General features: G+C 41.0%; 1 protein-coding gene across 2 annotated transcripts in view; it reads left to right on the top strand.

Moving 5' to 3' along the window:
* Positions 1 to 3,183: 3,183 nt before the first annotated feature.
* lingo2 (leucine rich repeat and Ig domain containing 2) overlaps positions 3,184 to 16,933 on the top strand; it is a 203,296-nt gene continuing 189,546 nt past the window's right edge. Inside the window, exon 1 of one of the 2 annotated variants that reach the window (XM_070962111.1) lies at positions 3,184 to 3,751. The gene's annotated coding sequence lies outside the window, so the exon portion shown is untranslated. Of the gene's footprint in view, positions 3,895 to 16,933 lie in introns of both variants that reach the window. The other variant, XM_070962110.1, reaches the window with a different exon arrangement.

Raw genomic sequence — 16,933 nt, 5'->3', positions numbered from 1 at the left:
TTTAATTGTAAATTATGGTAGTAAGGAGGGAAACACTGTTGCCAGTCAGTGTTGGTCAAATTGTATCACTATCACTAAATGTAGGTTTGCCTGGATTACTAATTTTGCAGTTGGTTTTTGGTGATACATACATGTTAAAAGCGACAAAAAGGATAAACAAGGGGATACATCATTTGTATAACTTTTGGTAGTCTTTCTGAAGTTACGAAGAAGTCTAGTTTATGGTAGCAGTGGAACGGCAAATGACTTGTAGTTGCTGACTGGTTTGGAACACACGCCTGTGGACAGTTGGTTGGAAACTGTGCTACCTCGACAATGAGATTCAGGGAGGGCCGTGCTGGCGCCTCAGCCATAGGGCTTACCCAGGCTTATCTGCAAGCTGTACCACAAAGGGAGAGAGCGGGAGAAAAGGAGAGAGGGCTATTTAAGTAGAGACGCTTGCCTTTCACATTAAACACTTGTGATGAATATTGAGGGTTGCTTTAAGTCCTAGAACATTCCTGCTGTGTATCTGACAAGCATTCAGCCACACATTGTTCCATCTGGCAGTCGTCATGCACCAGCCACCATTTAAAAACAGCAGTGAGAAGATGAGGTGCATGTGTTTTGTCAGTAGTTTTCTTTTAAAAGGTGATCCTCTCATGTTAAGGGTGGAATATTCTTCTATGACCTGTGGCTGTGACACAAGCAGCTGCGGGAGCTGCTCCACAGCTCTGGTGACTTCTGAATGCAGATGGAAAAAAAATTCACAATGTTTCAAATTTTGATTTCAGCCATCTCAGTGGGTAATAAATCCAATTACTTGTTATGGCATTGGACACTCAGAATAGGAATATTTTAGTATGGAATGAAGATCAGTTATTAAATGAACGTCCCCTGCGGTTAGAACATGAAAAAATTAACAATGTTTAAAATTTTGAATCCCCTCCATGCCTCCCTCTCTACCACCCTGACAAACTGACTTACATTTTGATGTACATATTTTAGTTTCACACGTGTGTGTGATAATTGGAATAATGAAGTCCATTCAAACTAGTTTTGTAGCACATTTTTGACACTTACGGTCTACATAGTATTCGGTAATTCTTGAGAAATATGGAAAGGGACAAACTTAAGAACTGACATGGCTGTTTTTTACTAACTTGACCATCTTGGAAGTCATCCTTGGAAACCTTTCTTAAAATACCTGGCTGATGAATGGATGTCTATCACCATCTGTCACAGGGTCACTTCAACAATTCACATCAACAGACCTTATGACATGTGACAAACTCTTGCCAAAGCCAGTTGGAGAAGAGCGAAAACATCTTCTCCATCAAAAACAGCCCTCAGTATCATTCTTTGCTCTTCTTTCCTTGAAGAATCACATCTACCTTAACCTCTTCAGGAGTTGCCATGGTTGATTTGTAATGAGCAGTTGCTTCTCACTGTCACACCTAAACCACACCTGTAGCTGCCAGTAATTCCTTAATGGGACTCTAATTGGGCCAAATGACTTTGGTTTGGCACAGATACGAAGTGCTCAGAGGTTTCATGACAAAACACCTTCAACATTGTCAAAGCTGTAACTCATCCCAGATCATACGGAGATGATTTGTGGGCTTATAATTAGTTTAATGATGCCAGTTTTGCTCCAGTAATACATATGCACACATTTGAAATATGGGAGTAACAGCCAGAGGTCTTGTAGAAGCACATAGATATAACAAACTGGCCACGTCACAAAGCATCGCATCAATAGATGCCTGTCCAGACAGAAGCAGTCAAGCTAAAGTAGCAGAGATTTGCCATTCAGGCAGCAACAAATGCTCATTTTCTGGAGAGTTAAGGTGCTAATTGGGCCGAACGAATGTTGATGTTGGGAAATATGACAGTGGCTTCTTGTCACATGGTGACACGTGACAATTCATGATGACGCAGATTATATACCATTGTGGTGCGCTGATCTTTAGACTTTAGTTTTTGAGGAAAAGGAAAAACTAGACAATACCCCTGCGTGAGATGATTTGTTTCTAAAACTGCACTTTTTCTCTGGTGAGGAAACATAATGACATTGTTGACATGACTACCCAAGATAGACGCACATGATGGATGGGACATAGTAGGCAAGTGACACTGCCAGAGGCCCTTTAACATTTGGCTCAGAGCTTTGGTGACAAGGTGCTGATGAGATGCGACCTTGCTTTGATAATATCAAGGTCAGCATCATCTTATCAAGACCAAGTGCAAATGGAACCAATATGTAATCAATATACTCTTTGTGTCCTGTTGCAGTTATGTATGACTGACAGGTTTAATTCTGATTCTGTGGGAGATTCTAATTGATGAGCTTGTGGTTAAGTCCAGCCTAATATTGCCCAGCTTTAGTAATGTTGGTTGTTTATAGTCGGTGTGTGAAAACAGCATGTATTGTTGACATCAGCTCTTAGTACATGACAAATTGAGTGTGCCATGAATGGTCTCTCAGTAAATACATGTGGGGAGGTGAGATACTATATATATGTGTGGGAGGCTTTTCCAGAAACGTTTCAGAATTTTATTTTGCTTCCAATTGTTCATCACGTTGTTTGTTATTGTGCTATACCTCTGGGCTAGTAATCACTGTGTATGTATACACAATGATAACAGAATTTCTGGCAGTTTGTTTAGGTGGCTAATTATATAATTATGCAGCTGCTACTGCACATGTATTGTCCTTGTTTCTGTGCAGTGTGTTGCTCTCTTGCTTGCTATTTTTGTCTTCCTCGTCAGTCACTCTTGACAGTTGGCCAGCATCAACCACAGAACAGACTTCATGAAACGAAAAAGTTATGACTAAAAAGAGATGGAAAACAGAGCAAACTCTAGGGATATTTAGTAATCAGGTAACAAGGGTGAAGAAAGGAGATTAGATTGCCACTTGGCTCAGTGCTCTTTTTCATGCTGCTGCTCCCTTTCTTCATATCTATTTAACTTTACATATTTATCGAGCATTATTTGTTTCTCTGAGGAGTATGGGCGGTGAACCTTTCTGTCTGACATGGCTGGCAATGGCACAGCAGTAATTGTGAAAAGCCAGAGCTAGAGAGGTGCATATCTCTGTGTGTATGAGAGGAAAGGAGAGGAGGAGAGAGAAAACGAAAGGGTGGGGAGGTGCAGTGAGAAGCAGGGAGGGGGCATGTAGGAGGGAGGGTGAAGGCGAGAGAGAGGGAGAGAGAGAGGGAGAGACGGAGCGGGAGAACAAGCGGCTCGCCTCATTCCGCTTCTTTCTCAGCATCCATTCTGTGAGACCCTATTCCGGAGCAGAGACAGCTACATAACAGGCAAATTGGAGAAGGAAAAGGAGGAAAAATCCATTGAGGAGGGAGGATATCGAGGAAAATAACACATAATCAGGGCTTACTGGCATCCACTATCACCTCTTCTAGCTTTGGGAGAGGTGTCTGAAAGTTTTCATCCGGGGGGGAAACCCTCCCCTTGTTGCGGGGATGAACAGCGGATGCTGAATTTCATTCCTGAAGGCAGGAGGAGATCTGTGAAGACTGGCTGGATTCACTTTCAGTGGAGCTGGTAGTGCGCACCAGAAGAGATCCTACAGTGCCTCTTTCCCTCTCTCGCTCAGTCTCTCACACACACATTTTCCAGTAGAATACATAACACTGTTTCACTGTGCCAAGGTGGAATATCAGGGGAAAGCATCCCAAAAGAAATTCTCCTGAACCACGGAACGGATTATGTACAGAATCAATGAAGGACATCCTGTTCACAAAAAGTAAGTTCTAACCTGGAAAGGCTTTGAATTTGGTTCTGATTCTGAGAGAGTTGGAGGATTTTTGCCCTTTTTCTGTTGTGGAGCAGCACCGAGCTTCAGCCAGCTTGTCTTGTGGACTGTAGGTTTCTGGATGTTATTTCAAGGTAAGGACGCATCCACGGGCTCTCGCACATTAATGGCACCCTCCAGGTTTTTGAGAAAAGGGCAGATTAGAGACCCGAAAAGCTCAGCATGAAAGATACTGTGACATGGGAAGGAGAACGGAAGATGGAAAAGGTGTGTGAGTCTTATCCTAGAACGTATTTAGTCAGTTTTATAGAAAGTATGAAGTTGAGCTAAATATCTGAATAATACAATAAAATATCAGAGGGCTTACAGAGAAAATCATTGTTTTTTTCCACGGCTATTGGATCAATACTCCCCTCTGCAGAGAAGAATGTTTCCATGTGTATCTGCATACTTGTGCATGTGTGTTTGCTGAGAGGGGAGATGCCTGTCTGCAAAGCAATTCATCTCTTTGCTTCCTCGCTACATAGCAGTTATCACCAGGGGAGGCTGCTAGTGGAAGGGGCATAATTGCGGTGGCTGTTTGTCCTCGTCTTTGCAACAGCTAGTATCTGAGAGCGCAGGGAATTACTTTTGTACAGTAGCCACATTTTATTCATAATGGTGAGTGCCTCTGCATTTTAACAGCTACGCTGTCCCTTTTATCTCTGCTTGCAGAGAACTGATTGTGTCCAGTATTACACTACTAAGACAGCCTACATTATACCCTCACCTTCAGTTTCTGTGTATAAGTTTGTCGGTATGATTGTGGTACAGCAATGCATCTCTTTCATGTCTCTTTATCTCTCTTTTTTTTTCGTGCTCTTCCTCTCCAAGTGAGAAAGTGATGATACAGTAATTTCTTTGTATCTTCTGCTTGTCAAGGTCCTTTCCTGATGGAAAGACTGTTTTAGGAGACAGTGCAGACGAACAGACAGAAGGATAAGGGTGTACTATTGTGCTCTTTTGTGGGAAGAGTGAATATGCTGCCCTCTTGATCAATACCAGACAAGTGCAAGGCTACCTCCTTTTGTAAGACGGTTGAAATATTAATGATTGCATGAGCATCCTGTTGGTCCCCTGAAATATTTAAAATAATTGAATAATAAATAGCCTGTCTAAGCTGTCAAAGCCCAACTTTGTCCTGGGCAGATGATTATAATGCCACCTCCTCATGTAACATGCAAAGCAGTGACCATTAAATGCCTTTGCCTCTGGATATAAAAATTTCAAAAGAAGTGTCTCTCCTCTTGCAGAACATCCACTGGGGGGAAGTGGAGCCTGATGGGAAGTTGATGACAGCTCCTGTGTATCTGGTGTTGACTGGCTATAGGTGGCTCAAATCGCCAATTGTGCCCCTGCATACATAGATTGATTGCAAGAAGCTGCTGTGCACAAATGTTCTATTGAAATCACATTTTGCATTCAAGAGACATAGTATGCAATTGCTTCCTCTTGAAAGAGATGCAAAGCTCTCATCTGCTCTTCCTGCTGTATTCGTTTAATCTAATGAGCTACATCCAGAGTATGTATATGTTAAATATGTGCATGCGTGTACATACGTGCATATGTGTTTGTGAGAGCGTGTGAGAGTGAAGGGGAGTTTCTGAGTGTATCTGGTATCTGCGTGGGTGTGTATTTGTCCAGAGCTCTGAGCTTCATCCCTTTTGATGTTTTATTGAGTGTTAACCATGGTTGGACTGACGCATTGCCTCTGATATGGAGTGGCATGGTTAAAGGAAAGCACTAAGACGGACTTGGCTCTTCCTTGTAGTTCTTTTAACTCTGAATTAGCAATGCTGTGTCTGCCTCTTTCAGCCCTTTGGATTTGGTAAATGATTTGGTTCAGCACTGTATATGTGCATCAGTGCAAGACTGTGTGTGCGCTTGTATACATCTGTCTATGTGTATAATCAAGAGGGGTAGATGTGCACTGTGGCCATGCATACAGGATGTGTGTGTGCTCAGGTCTATGTATGCAGGCCTGACTGTGTGTGTATAATCTCCTTCTCTCTGTGTAAAAGGGGATATACAGTATACAGCCTGTTTTTCTCCCATTTCTGGTGTCAGCAGAGCAGTCAAAGACAAGGCCCTCCATTTTCAGTGATATTATGCATCCTATGAATCACCGTATGGACGGAACAGAGGGAAGGAGCCCTCTTCTACCTCGTGATTATTCAGCGTCATGGACAGCATGTTCACATGCGGCAGAAATCAGAGGAAACGACTTTGATGGCAGAAATGTTGTGGTTTTGATTTATTAGTCAGAATCGGAGTTTGAATCAGTCTGCGTGCATGCCAGTAGGCAGCTGAAATCTGACACACCTGCTTCCAAATATGATATATCATTTGCAATCATGTGTGTCTTTTTGGTTGGTATCAGCAAAATATGAGGCAATTATAGGAGTTGTAAATCAGACCTAGTATTTTAATATCAGATTTTTATATTGCAAGTGGTACTATGATGCTCAACATTGTTGTGTAAGGGATCATTGATATGACTATTCCATGGATATCATCAGTTGTTATAGCTTTTCTAAAAATGTCCAACCTTATCACATGGTTAGCTTTCAGAGAGTGGCGTACTGTTACAAAGTCACAGCACATGTGAGATATCATTGCTTTGGTTGTTGTAAAGGTAAATGTAAACTAAATATTCTCTTGTTGTATGTCAGTGAGGTGTCAAATTATCTCTGTTAATGGAAGAAATGAAACAGAGCAGACACATATACTGGAATTTTTCAGAAAGATAAAAAGTGTGTGGGGGCAGTCCCAACTTCCCTCTGCCTAGATTAAAGAGTTATCTGCTATTAAGTTTGAGTTTGTCAAGATTTGCAAATGTCTTATTTCATTGCATGAATATTACCTATCTATTGAAAGAAAAAGGCGACATGTCTGCACGCACAATGGCAGAAATCCAGTATATTTGATCTTAATATGCATTTAAAGCTGTGAAAAGTGAAGATGAGATTGAAATTAAATGTAATTTGATCCAGAGTTCAAAGATCAGCTGTATTTTAGCACAGCCATTTAAATACCTTTCAGGCTCTTATTGCTGCAGAATATATATGAAAATCATTTGAAATGACTAAGACTGTTTCTTTATTGATCCCAATTTGGGAAATGATTCCATTGAAATAGTTTGTGTAACATATAACATTTGTATATCATGAAAATAGTAAAACCACATTCCTGTTGTTTGAGGACAGAGAGCTCTGTCAAAAACGAGCCCTGTACCAGAAGCAGAACAGCGTATTTTTAGCCTGTCCATTAAGGACATGGAAGAAAAATCAATGATCACAGACTGAAACACTGGGTTTCAAATTTAAGTTTTTTTTTTCTTCTGTGACCTTTGGATACAGTTGGGATTGTGTACTTTGTAAATATCAGGTTCTGACATGGTCAATGAAAGTCCCATAAATGTAAATGAAACAAGGTTTTTGTCTCATTTGTTAATATGATTTATATATTTAAACTTAATATATTAGGTAACTAATACATTCATAGATTTATTTCTCACTAGCGTCTTATCAGAAGCAGTACTTTATTCCCATTTCTGTCACACAGTGTGGCTTCATCACATTCCTTTTACAGGCTTCATATGTTTAACTCTTTTTTTACTTTAAAACACATTAACACACTCAAGCTAGCAATCATCAGCCACACATCTGTAACATATACTGTACATCACCAGCTGGCTGGCACAAACAAAAGACCTTATTTTAAAAGGAGGTCTGGTCAGCTGGAGACCAAGCCGTGAACGGATTTGGCTGATCTGTTGTCAGCCCCTTTGAATCCCTGATGAGGCGAAACACAATATGCTCGAACAGCTGTGTCATTTATGGAATATGCTTACTCATCATGGCTGACTGTCGCTGAAAGGGGTAAAGAATTCTGTTTTGATAGAGCATACTTCACAGAAGAAAAATTCATTGAAGCTTATTTATTAATTTGCTAAACAAATGTAGCTCTTTCTTAAAAGACATGTGTGGGAAGACCTTTGGATAAACTGGACAGCTGCTGCACTCACCATAAATAAAAATCACATGAACAAAAACATTGGACAAGTATAATAAGGGCATACTGTATGTGTGTTTCATTGTGTAGCTCTTGTTTTGTGTGTGTATTTGAGGCAGGCAGCTGACAGCATCACTGAAAATAACTTAGACTGAAATGAATTGGAAGTATGGCCACAGTTTCTTTTATTTACAAAGAGAAACACTTGGCGAAAGAGATGAGGAAAAGAAGCACAAAGGATTTCTGTCTGGTGTCTGTTGTAAATGTGATGTGCTAAATGACTGCTGGTGGCAGTGTAGTCCTTCTGGGATACAGTAAGCAGGAAGTGGCTGTCTGGGGCATGAGGACTGATCTACTGATCTACTAGCTTCTATTGACAGTGACCTTGCTGTCTGTGTCACTTTGCAGTGTGACCTTGCCGGGCAAGCTACCGAGGGCAATAAGTGTCGTACCACCTTTGGAAAAGTCCCTTTCCATGTGTGTCGACAAGGAGCATTAGTAAGGGTCAGGGGTGAGGTAGCTGACGAAGAATCGGGGGCAGAGGGTGTCGCACCATGTGACAGTTGAGATAGAACAAGAGGAAAAGAGAAAAAAATAGGTCTTTTGGGCTAGTTCTCCTGAAAAAAACACAAAAGAAAGATCAAATGCCGTCAAGTAGTGTCCACAGTTTAAATGAACCTTGATCTCAACTTTTGCTTCACTTAGTACATCTTTTTACACCCATAAACCTAGCAAGTGCATAGTGCAGAACACATGCATACAGCCTGCGAGCTGTTTCTTCCTTGATTATGATGGGAGACATCAGAGAATGTATCACTACTACAAGCTCAGCTGTTGGAAATCTGAATGAAATTATATATTAGATCTGAGATTTGGTGGTTTTCCCCTTTGAGCAAAATTACTCTTTGTCAGTGAAACTAATTTTAAATGGAAAAGGGACCCAAAACCAAAACATGATTCATGGGTGATGTGCTTTCCTGTCACTGTAGTTGTTGTATTCTGTATTCAGAAGGAACTATGAAGCTTTCTTGGACTTACCTGAGTCACCAAGTGCCACCTGGAAAAGGCCCAAAAGTGAATTGAAAGCATCTGAATTTCACTTGCAAAACTTTCATATTCCAGCATTTTGCAGATATAATAAAGTTTTTTTCAATGAAACAAATCCCCTGTTGTGATAGGTCGTGTTGTTTTACCCGTGCAAGGTTTTGCCTTAATGGCTTATTACCACCAGTGTATATGTAAATATGCTGACATCCAGTTCACTTGCAGTTGCTTGTATGAACAGAGGCCTTGCAGTGAAGTACAAATGTGACATGTGCTGTCACATCCTTGGCCGTGATGTTGTACAAAGCCCCTTTGCTGTATGTAAAGGGACACTGTGTCCTGTGTGGCCCTGTGCTATGCATGTTTTCTTAAACTATGTAATTCAGTCAGTATTCATCAATTGACCAACTACTCATTTGAGCCAAAAACAAGCAAATGCAACAACCAAACCACTTATATGGTACTACTGACCTGTCCTGTTTTAAAACCTAATTAAGGATCATTAAATATTCACACAGTAGAATAACCTGCCTATATCTTAATAGCAAGCAGTGATTGATACTGGTTCTTTTTTTAGCGAGGCCAATTTTGGGGCCATCCATTTTGTGTTTTGCCTCCATCAGCCTCTTCAGGGTGTCCTTACAGCGACTTTGCCACCTGCATCCTCTGTCTGCACCCTTAGTTTTCAGCTGTGAAACAGGGTATTTAGAGTATTGACCGCTTTGCTCTTTAGATGATAACAGAAATGCTGCGTCTCTTGTATCAAGGTGAGTGCCTACTTACATATTCATCTCTTTGTTGCGTGCATTGTTTTGTTTATCTTTATCTATAGTCCCATTAAATGATGGGTATTTGTAGAGCAGATCAAGGGCTGAATATCAAGGGTATCGAAATGATTTATTCAGCATGTGCACTTTTGGAAAACGTAAAATGAATTTAATCCAAGATTCATACTAAAGCATAAGTGTGTGCATGGATTTGACAAGAACAAAATTTGCTTGTGTTGCTTTTAGCAAAAAATTGTCACTTAAAGAGATCATACTAATGGCATTAGACAGGCAGCAGTTTAAAATGTATTCTTGAGCTGTGAGCGGACAGGCTGGTGTCCAGAAAGGTTTGGTCGTTATGTACATAACAGTATCCCCTCTAATGCTTCACAGGTAGATCTGGATGTGTCAGAGTGTCAGATGTGCCTTTTCATTTCAACAATAGAGGAAATGTCAGTACATGGATAGTTCCTCTGCCTCTGAGGGGACTCTGACTCTCCAACAGCACTTGTGCCTCTTGCATTGGACAAGCTCCCATAACCCCACTTCTACCAGACTATGAAAGGCTCTCAGCAGGACACTGGCCTTGCACTTGTTAGTGCAGGTCACTGATCCTGGCCTCCTCTGGGTTTACTGCTCATATGGGCTGAAGTACAGCTTGGATGTTTGTTAGTTGCTTATGTCTTAACGAGTCAGTGGGGAGGAGTAAGAATGCCGACACACCTTAAAACCCCTGTAACAGCACAGGACTTGAGGTTGTTTTGGGAGAGTGAAGTGGCTCGTCTGGACAGGTGTCGAAGGTTCACACGACGCTGTGCCGCGGCTTGTTGAGGAGGTTTAATCTCCTGGTGGAAAAAGATCCTTGTAGAAAGCAGTGTGTTCCAAAGAGCGCCTAAAGAGTGAAGCAAGTCATGAATGAATAAAGGAGGACTAGTATATGTAGTAGTTAGGCTCAGGATTCCTGTAATTGGTGGTCCTGCTTTTTATTGGGTTTCAGAGCCTAAATGTCAATCCTAACTTTTCTATTGGTGCACAAGAAGAAGATGACATGAGATTCATTTCTGTATGAGAACAAAAAGTTCCTTTTGTATCTGCAGCACTCTTTTAAGACAGTGACAGTTGGCTGCTCTCCAGTAAGCACAACCAGCCCAGTTTCATAACAGCACTGCTCCTGAGCTCACATATACTGCAGTCACCTCCTGCTCTATATCAGGCTTCTGCATAAACTGCCAATAAATTGGGAGGAGGGGTTGTGATTCAGCGTTAGCCTTTTAATTTATTGCCTGATTCTTTCTTATATTTGTATAATCTCAGATTATACTGGATGGGAGACTCATTAGAACCTTTGTCATGCCGTTGCTCCTGGGCTGGGGAGCATACTGAGTAGATAAGAACTCGTCCTCCCAGCTTCTCTCCCGCTCTCCTTATCACTCAGGCTCGCTCCTTTCCTCTTCTCAGCTTGCTCAGTATGTTACCAGAGGTTTGACTGTCAAGTGGAAGCTCTAGACATTTTGGAGTCTTTCAGGGAGGCGATGGAGGTTCTGACGGCGGCACATAATCTTCTGCCTGCTGCGGTCTTACTCCTGTTCGCCTTTTGGTTGCAGAGGGATGTTGTCTGATGATTCAGTTGTTTGTCTGGAGCAAATGTGGGCTATTGTGTGTGTGTGTGTGTGTGTGTGTGTGTGTGTGTGTGTGTGTGTGTGTGTGTGTGTGTGTGTGTGTGTGTGTGTGTGTGTGTGTGTGTGTGTGTGTGTGTGCGCGAGAGACTATGAGTTTGCTGGTTTATGCATAGCTACTGGGTACATGGAGAGAAAAAAGGTTTGAAGGGATTCACAGTGTAAGAACTCATCAGATTTCAGGACTTGTTACAATGTCTCCTTTAATCAGTTGTAAATAAATAATGTGCAAAAAATCCAAACATTATTTTTGTTTTTTAATTTATCACTTCACTAATAATTGCATCGGCTGTTGCAGGGTTTAAACTCTTACAATAATAACACAGACTAATTATGTTATTAGCTGATGACTTACTTTAGATTAGTCAGTAAATAGATTTCCGAAAGATCTTATTACCACATTACTTAAAATATGTCACTGTAAACCCATCTGTAGTAGTAATTGCATTTTAGATTTTAGAGTTTATTACATTACCATGAATTTTTTAAGAAGGTTTTATCATGTTTTTTGCCCATTCAGATTGGTATTAATAATCTTTTTCATTATGAACATACCCTCAGTTACTGCAGGATTTACTAACATGAGAGAAAAGTAGAATGTTTATTCTCACTTACATTTGTAATCTGTTATTACTGTTTGACATTTTGTCATCATGAAAATACTGCTTGCCCACGAGGGGCTTTGTTTACTTAGTGACTCATCGGATTGAAGACCTGAGTTCACTCTGATATTTGTTTGTGCTGCTGACATTTTTACAAATGAGTCTGTATGTCACGACAATATTTGTGGATGTAGTAAAGGATTTAAATTGGCATTATATCGAAACAATGAAGTGAAATAGAAAGTAGTGTTAAGCTACACTGTGGAGTACTTTGTAGTTTGTTGACTTTGTAGTTTATGTTGGGACACGAAGGCACAGATACTTATCAAAACACTGAGAGATGACACCATCACGCTGTAACATTATCAAAACGATGATGATTATTCTATGTGCCTCTGCAGGCAGTCCATGATGGAACACCCTGCCTGCCATGGTTAGCCGACCCATTCCACTTAGTATTTTTGCTTTATAAATATATGTATTCATTCACAGAACTGTAAGCCACACTTTATAAAGGTCACTAAATGGCACATGCCGGCTGCATTACAAATGGGTCTGTATATACACAAACATGCAGGCTATGGGATATAAATTACATCACATGCCTTTTTGAATAAAACTGTGGATGATAGCACCACAACAAGTAGCTCCCCCCGCTACCCTTATAATGTGGGCAATGCATGACAAAGATTAAATATACATGTCCTCAGAAATACTCACACGTAGTGCGAATTCAGCTCGACTGCCACATTAGATATTGCAGGCCTGTATTGCCCACTCCTATTTGATGAGCCGGGAATTAAACCTCCAAATTTAAACATTGACCTTTACTTCCAAGTATACAAGTGCCACTGCTATTGTCAACATGTGTAATTCCCAGTCCTGGATGCCGGCATGCTCACTGTGAATTATAAATCAATGAGCATGTATTAGTGTAAAATCCTCCAGCACTTGGGGCTTTGCATGTGAAGGAGGAATGAATAGGAGGGAAACGGGGCCTCCTCAGGGGATGCCAGGCTGTCCAACTCTGGGTCTGCTGGTCACAGCCTGGAGCTCATCCATACAGATGCACAGAGACAGGGGGCTCATATAGCACTGGCTCTGAAAAGTCTGTTTCTTTGTGTGTCTGTGTGAGTGTGTTTTGATTAGCTTCAGGGAGCTTCAGTTACAGCCTATGTATTGAACAAAGGAAAAGGTACTGTTGCATGATACATAATATTGAACAAAAAATCCCCATGATTTTATATATGTCTATGTTTGTGACACTAGCGATTCTACCCGTGGATTCACATTCACTGAAATTCATTTGGTTCTGTTTGGCAGCAGCAACAGCGGTGTGGAGTCATAGCAGGAGGAGCTGGCTTGGTTGAGCAGACACTGTAAAGCTCATCAGCTTCAAAAACCTCAGACTCCATCTACAAAAGAGAGAAATACATCACAGTGCTGGAAATGGGCCTACCACTTGATCAAGATGTGATCTGTGTGATGTGCAATGCAAATACATTGCAGAAATGGGTGCTTAGCAACAAAGATGCTGCCCCTGCCAAGAAAGGGGAATAAGGCTGTTTAACACCAAGTTTTTACTTTGATAGACTGCTTAATCAGTGAGCATGAGAAATGTTTGTAGAAAAGCTTTGGTGTGGATATGACCCACACTTTCTGTATCGTAGCAGTTCATGGGCCTTGAACAGCCATAATGCGTTTGGTCCTGTCTGTCTTCAGTAAAACAGAGGAGATAGTGTGGGAGTTACAGAGAGAAAGAGGCCTTGAGTGAGAACATTCCGTTAACTTGGTTTACCTATGTCCGTATGAAGTGCTTCAGACCTTCTTAGAAATGTTGCACATGTTAATTAATATTAATATTTCCAGCAATGCACTGTATTATTGGTATGAACTCCGCTGTGTCTTAAAGCGGTGGAGTGACTTATTTAAGACATATGTGTACCCTAAAGGCATCCCACAAACACCCACGCCAACACAGCACACACGTGCATAAACACTTGGACACAAAGAAATTTGAATAATTTAGATGGTATGAACATGTTAAGATGCATTATTTCTAAAAGCATTCAGCAGAAAGTAATGGGATTATTTTACATGACTGCATCAGGAAGCCTGTTCAACATGTTACTTAAGAAAAGGAGAGCACTTTGCTCCGTTCAGCTAATTAGCAACTTAATGACCTGAGACACTAAAAATGCTAAAACAAAATCACCGCATTTATTGTTTTATCTTTTGCAATTTATATGGTTACACGATGAAAGCACGACCACATAAACGTTCCACATGAGGTAAACTGAGAGGCAGATTGCACAGCTGATGATCACACAGTTACTTATTTGCCCCGCAGGAAGAAAAAGAAATGACTTTTAACAGCTTACTGCAGGGGTATATGATTAGCTCATCGAGGTTTAAGAGGTTGTTTAAAGCATTTTCAGAGCCCATGCTAATGATGACATGGGACCCTGTATACAGAGAGGTTGAGAAGTACATTATCTTGACAATTACTGTTCTGTTGGGAGATGAAAGCCTTCTAACATGCTGTTCTGTGGCCGCTGCCTTTAGTCCACTGCGTTGCCCATACACTCTGCGGCCTTGGTGTCCTCTCTTCCGGTGCATCACCCATCTAATCCGGTTACTGTTTGTGACTCACTACTTTCAACTGTCGGGAGAAAAAAAAAAGTGCATAAATAATGTATTCCTTGGGTGTATCCACCCCCGGATCAATGGCAATACAAAGACCATCTACAAAGACGGTTGGCTCAAGGCCATATTTGATCACTTCCACCACGCACGATCACTGCTCCCTTTTTTGTCAGCCCGCTGAGACTCAATTATTTCCAAGTGTTTGTAAGCTATTGTTGAAAGAACACGAAGTGAATATTTAAAGTTGGTGAGGGGAAGAAAAATCTTTGATGAGACATGAAAACAGCAGATGGATGGTAATAGTGAACTGTTAAACAGAGAGAGAGGAGGTGAAAGAAAGAGGAGAAAAGAAAATGATGTGATGCAGCATCCTTTTCCTCACAGGGATTCTGGGAAATGTTGCATGCATGGCAGCAGGCTAGTCTCTGCTGTGTTCACACAATATGACAGAGGAAAAAAGACTTGCTGTAGAACACTTGATCATTTGAAAGCAGCTGATAGAGCAGGTCATACCATTTAACCGAAACTGGAGCGCACCTCCATCCCCTACCTACAGAGGACATAACGTTTCGCGAGCTAGTCTACTTTAACATCTAAAGCACTGGTCAGTGCTTTTCTTCGGGTGAACCAGAACAGGAAACAACCAAAGCCACATCGCAGATTTTAGAAATGAAGTCATAAACGTCCACACGATCCAGAAGGTGAGATCATTATGTGCAGCTTTGTGGTCCAAGCAACAAGTGACAGCAAACTTCTTGCCACAGAAGCACAGATTTATTTTCCCCTCATATTCCTTGCTGGGTTTGTTCCTCCCCAACCCAGATGGCTGGGCTCATAGCCCAAGATTTTCATCATGAAAAAAAAAAATCTATTTTTTTTTTTCATTTCCTACAGCACAAAATCTTCACGACTTCAGCAAGAATTGATGGTACATCTGATTGGCAATGTACCACCAGTCCGGCTGTGCCATGGATAATGAGTATTTCTGTGAAGGGCAAGGCACACACTAAAATTAGATCAAAGGTTTGAACTCTATAGGCATCAAACGATGGGCCGAAGTCATGCTCCGGCAAGGGTAGTGCCATGCCTGTTCAGTCACTCAGATGTCACACCACTGGTAATGACAGGATCCGCTTAAGAAGATGTCTTTTGATGTGCAGTTCTTGAGTGAGCATATCTTGGTTTCATCAGTGTAATTTACATTCCAGACAATATTTGAGGGATTAAAACTGTGTAGCTAATCAGGGAACTGTTGCAGTGTGACTCTGCAATCATTGATCAGTGTTCTCTGTACAGTGGCACAGGACAAGACTCCACCTGCTACAAGAGTCCTTAGTCACACTTGAGTTTTTATTTTTTTATTTAGCTTACATTACATCCGCGAACTAAATGTATGGAATAAGGAGGGAATGATAGCACCTGGGCCATGGAGACTGAGAACGTTGAGCAGAATGAGAATGTGAGAAAGGCCCTTGCTCACCCATTGTTTTAAATTCCATGCATTTCATATTGTAGGAGGAGTAAAACAGATCACCATTTTTTTTTTACAGAAAAGCAGATTTGTACAATGTGCTGTCTGACTGATGTAGAAGATGAGTTCATTTTGTTTTGCAACCTCTTTTTTGCTGGGAACTGTGCAATACTTTGTACGGTGAGAAAAACAGATATTGGAATATATCGCTGTCTTTTAATCTCATGTGGGATGAACCAGATGTTTGGCATAATGCAGATATAATAACTAAACTAAAACTGCTACATTTAGCCCATACCACCTTTTCTTAAGCTACATGGCTCTCAGCTATTCTATGATACGACAAATCAAAGACAGTCTAAATTATATAATAAATGCATGCTCTTCATTTGATAAAGGATGATATAAATGCAATTTGGGTGTCGGATCATTCACATAAAAACACAAAGATGAGGCGTAGCCTTGAAAAGTTAACAGAAGCTTTGGGTTGTGCATGAAAATGTAAAATAGGGAGCCATATGATGACTCATTGTTCCAACAGTGTACGGTTTCAGAAGCTGAGGTAATGACTGCTGTGTTTTAGAATATAATTTTTATCACTTTGCTTTGCCATCCACTTGACTTACACCTCACTGTCAACCACAGAAAAAAATCAATCCGTATAATCAGTGAAAATGTGGCCCAGATTGTGAGTTGATAAGCATGAGGCTGGCTTGTCTCATCGAGGATTTGGGTGGAAAAGACTGTGACGTTGGCAGGAGAGTCTCCTCTTGTCACTGCAGTCTGATTAAGTGGAGTTAACACCTTAGTAATGGAGTCAACCTTTCAGCATGTTGAACTGGCAGTGTGTCATGGGATCCGCGCTCACCACCCACTGTATACGAGTGGGTCATCGTCTTTTAATCTTTCTAAAA

The sequence above is a fragment of the Chaetodon trifascialis genome, chromosome 5 (assembly GCF_039877785.1).
Source record: "Chaetodon trifascialis isolate fChaTrf1 chromosome 5, fChaTrf1.hap1, whole genome shotgun sequence".
In the NCBI taxonomy this organism is placed as follows: domain Eukaryota; kingdom Metazoa; phylum Chordata; class Actinopteri; order Chaetodontiformes; family Chaetodontidae; genus Chaetodon; species Chaetodon trifascialis.
This window is presented reverse-complemented; position numbering and strand designations above follow the sequence as displayed.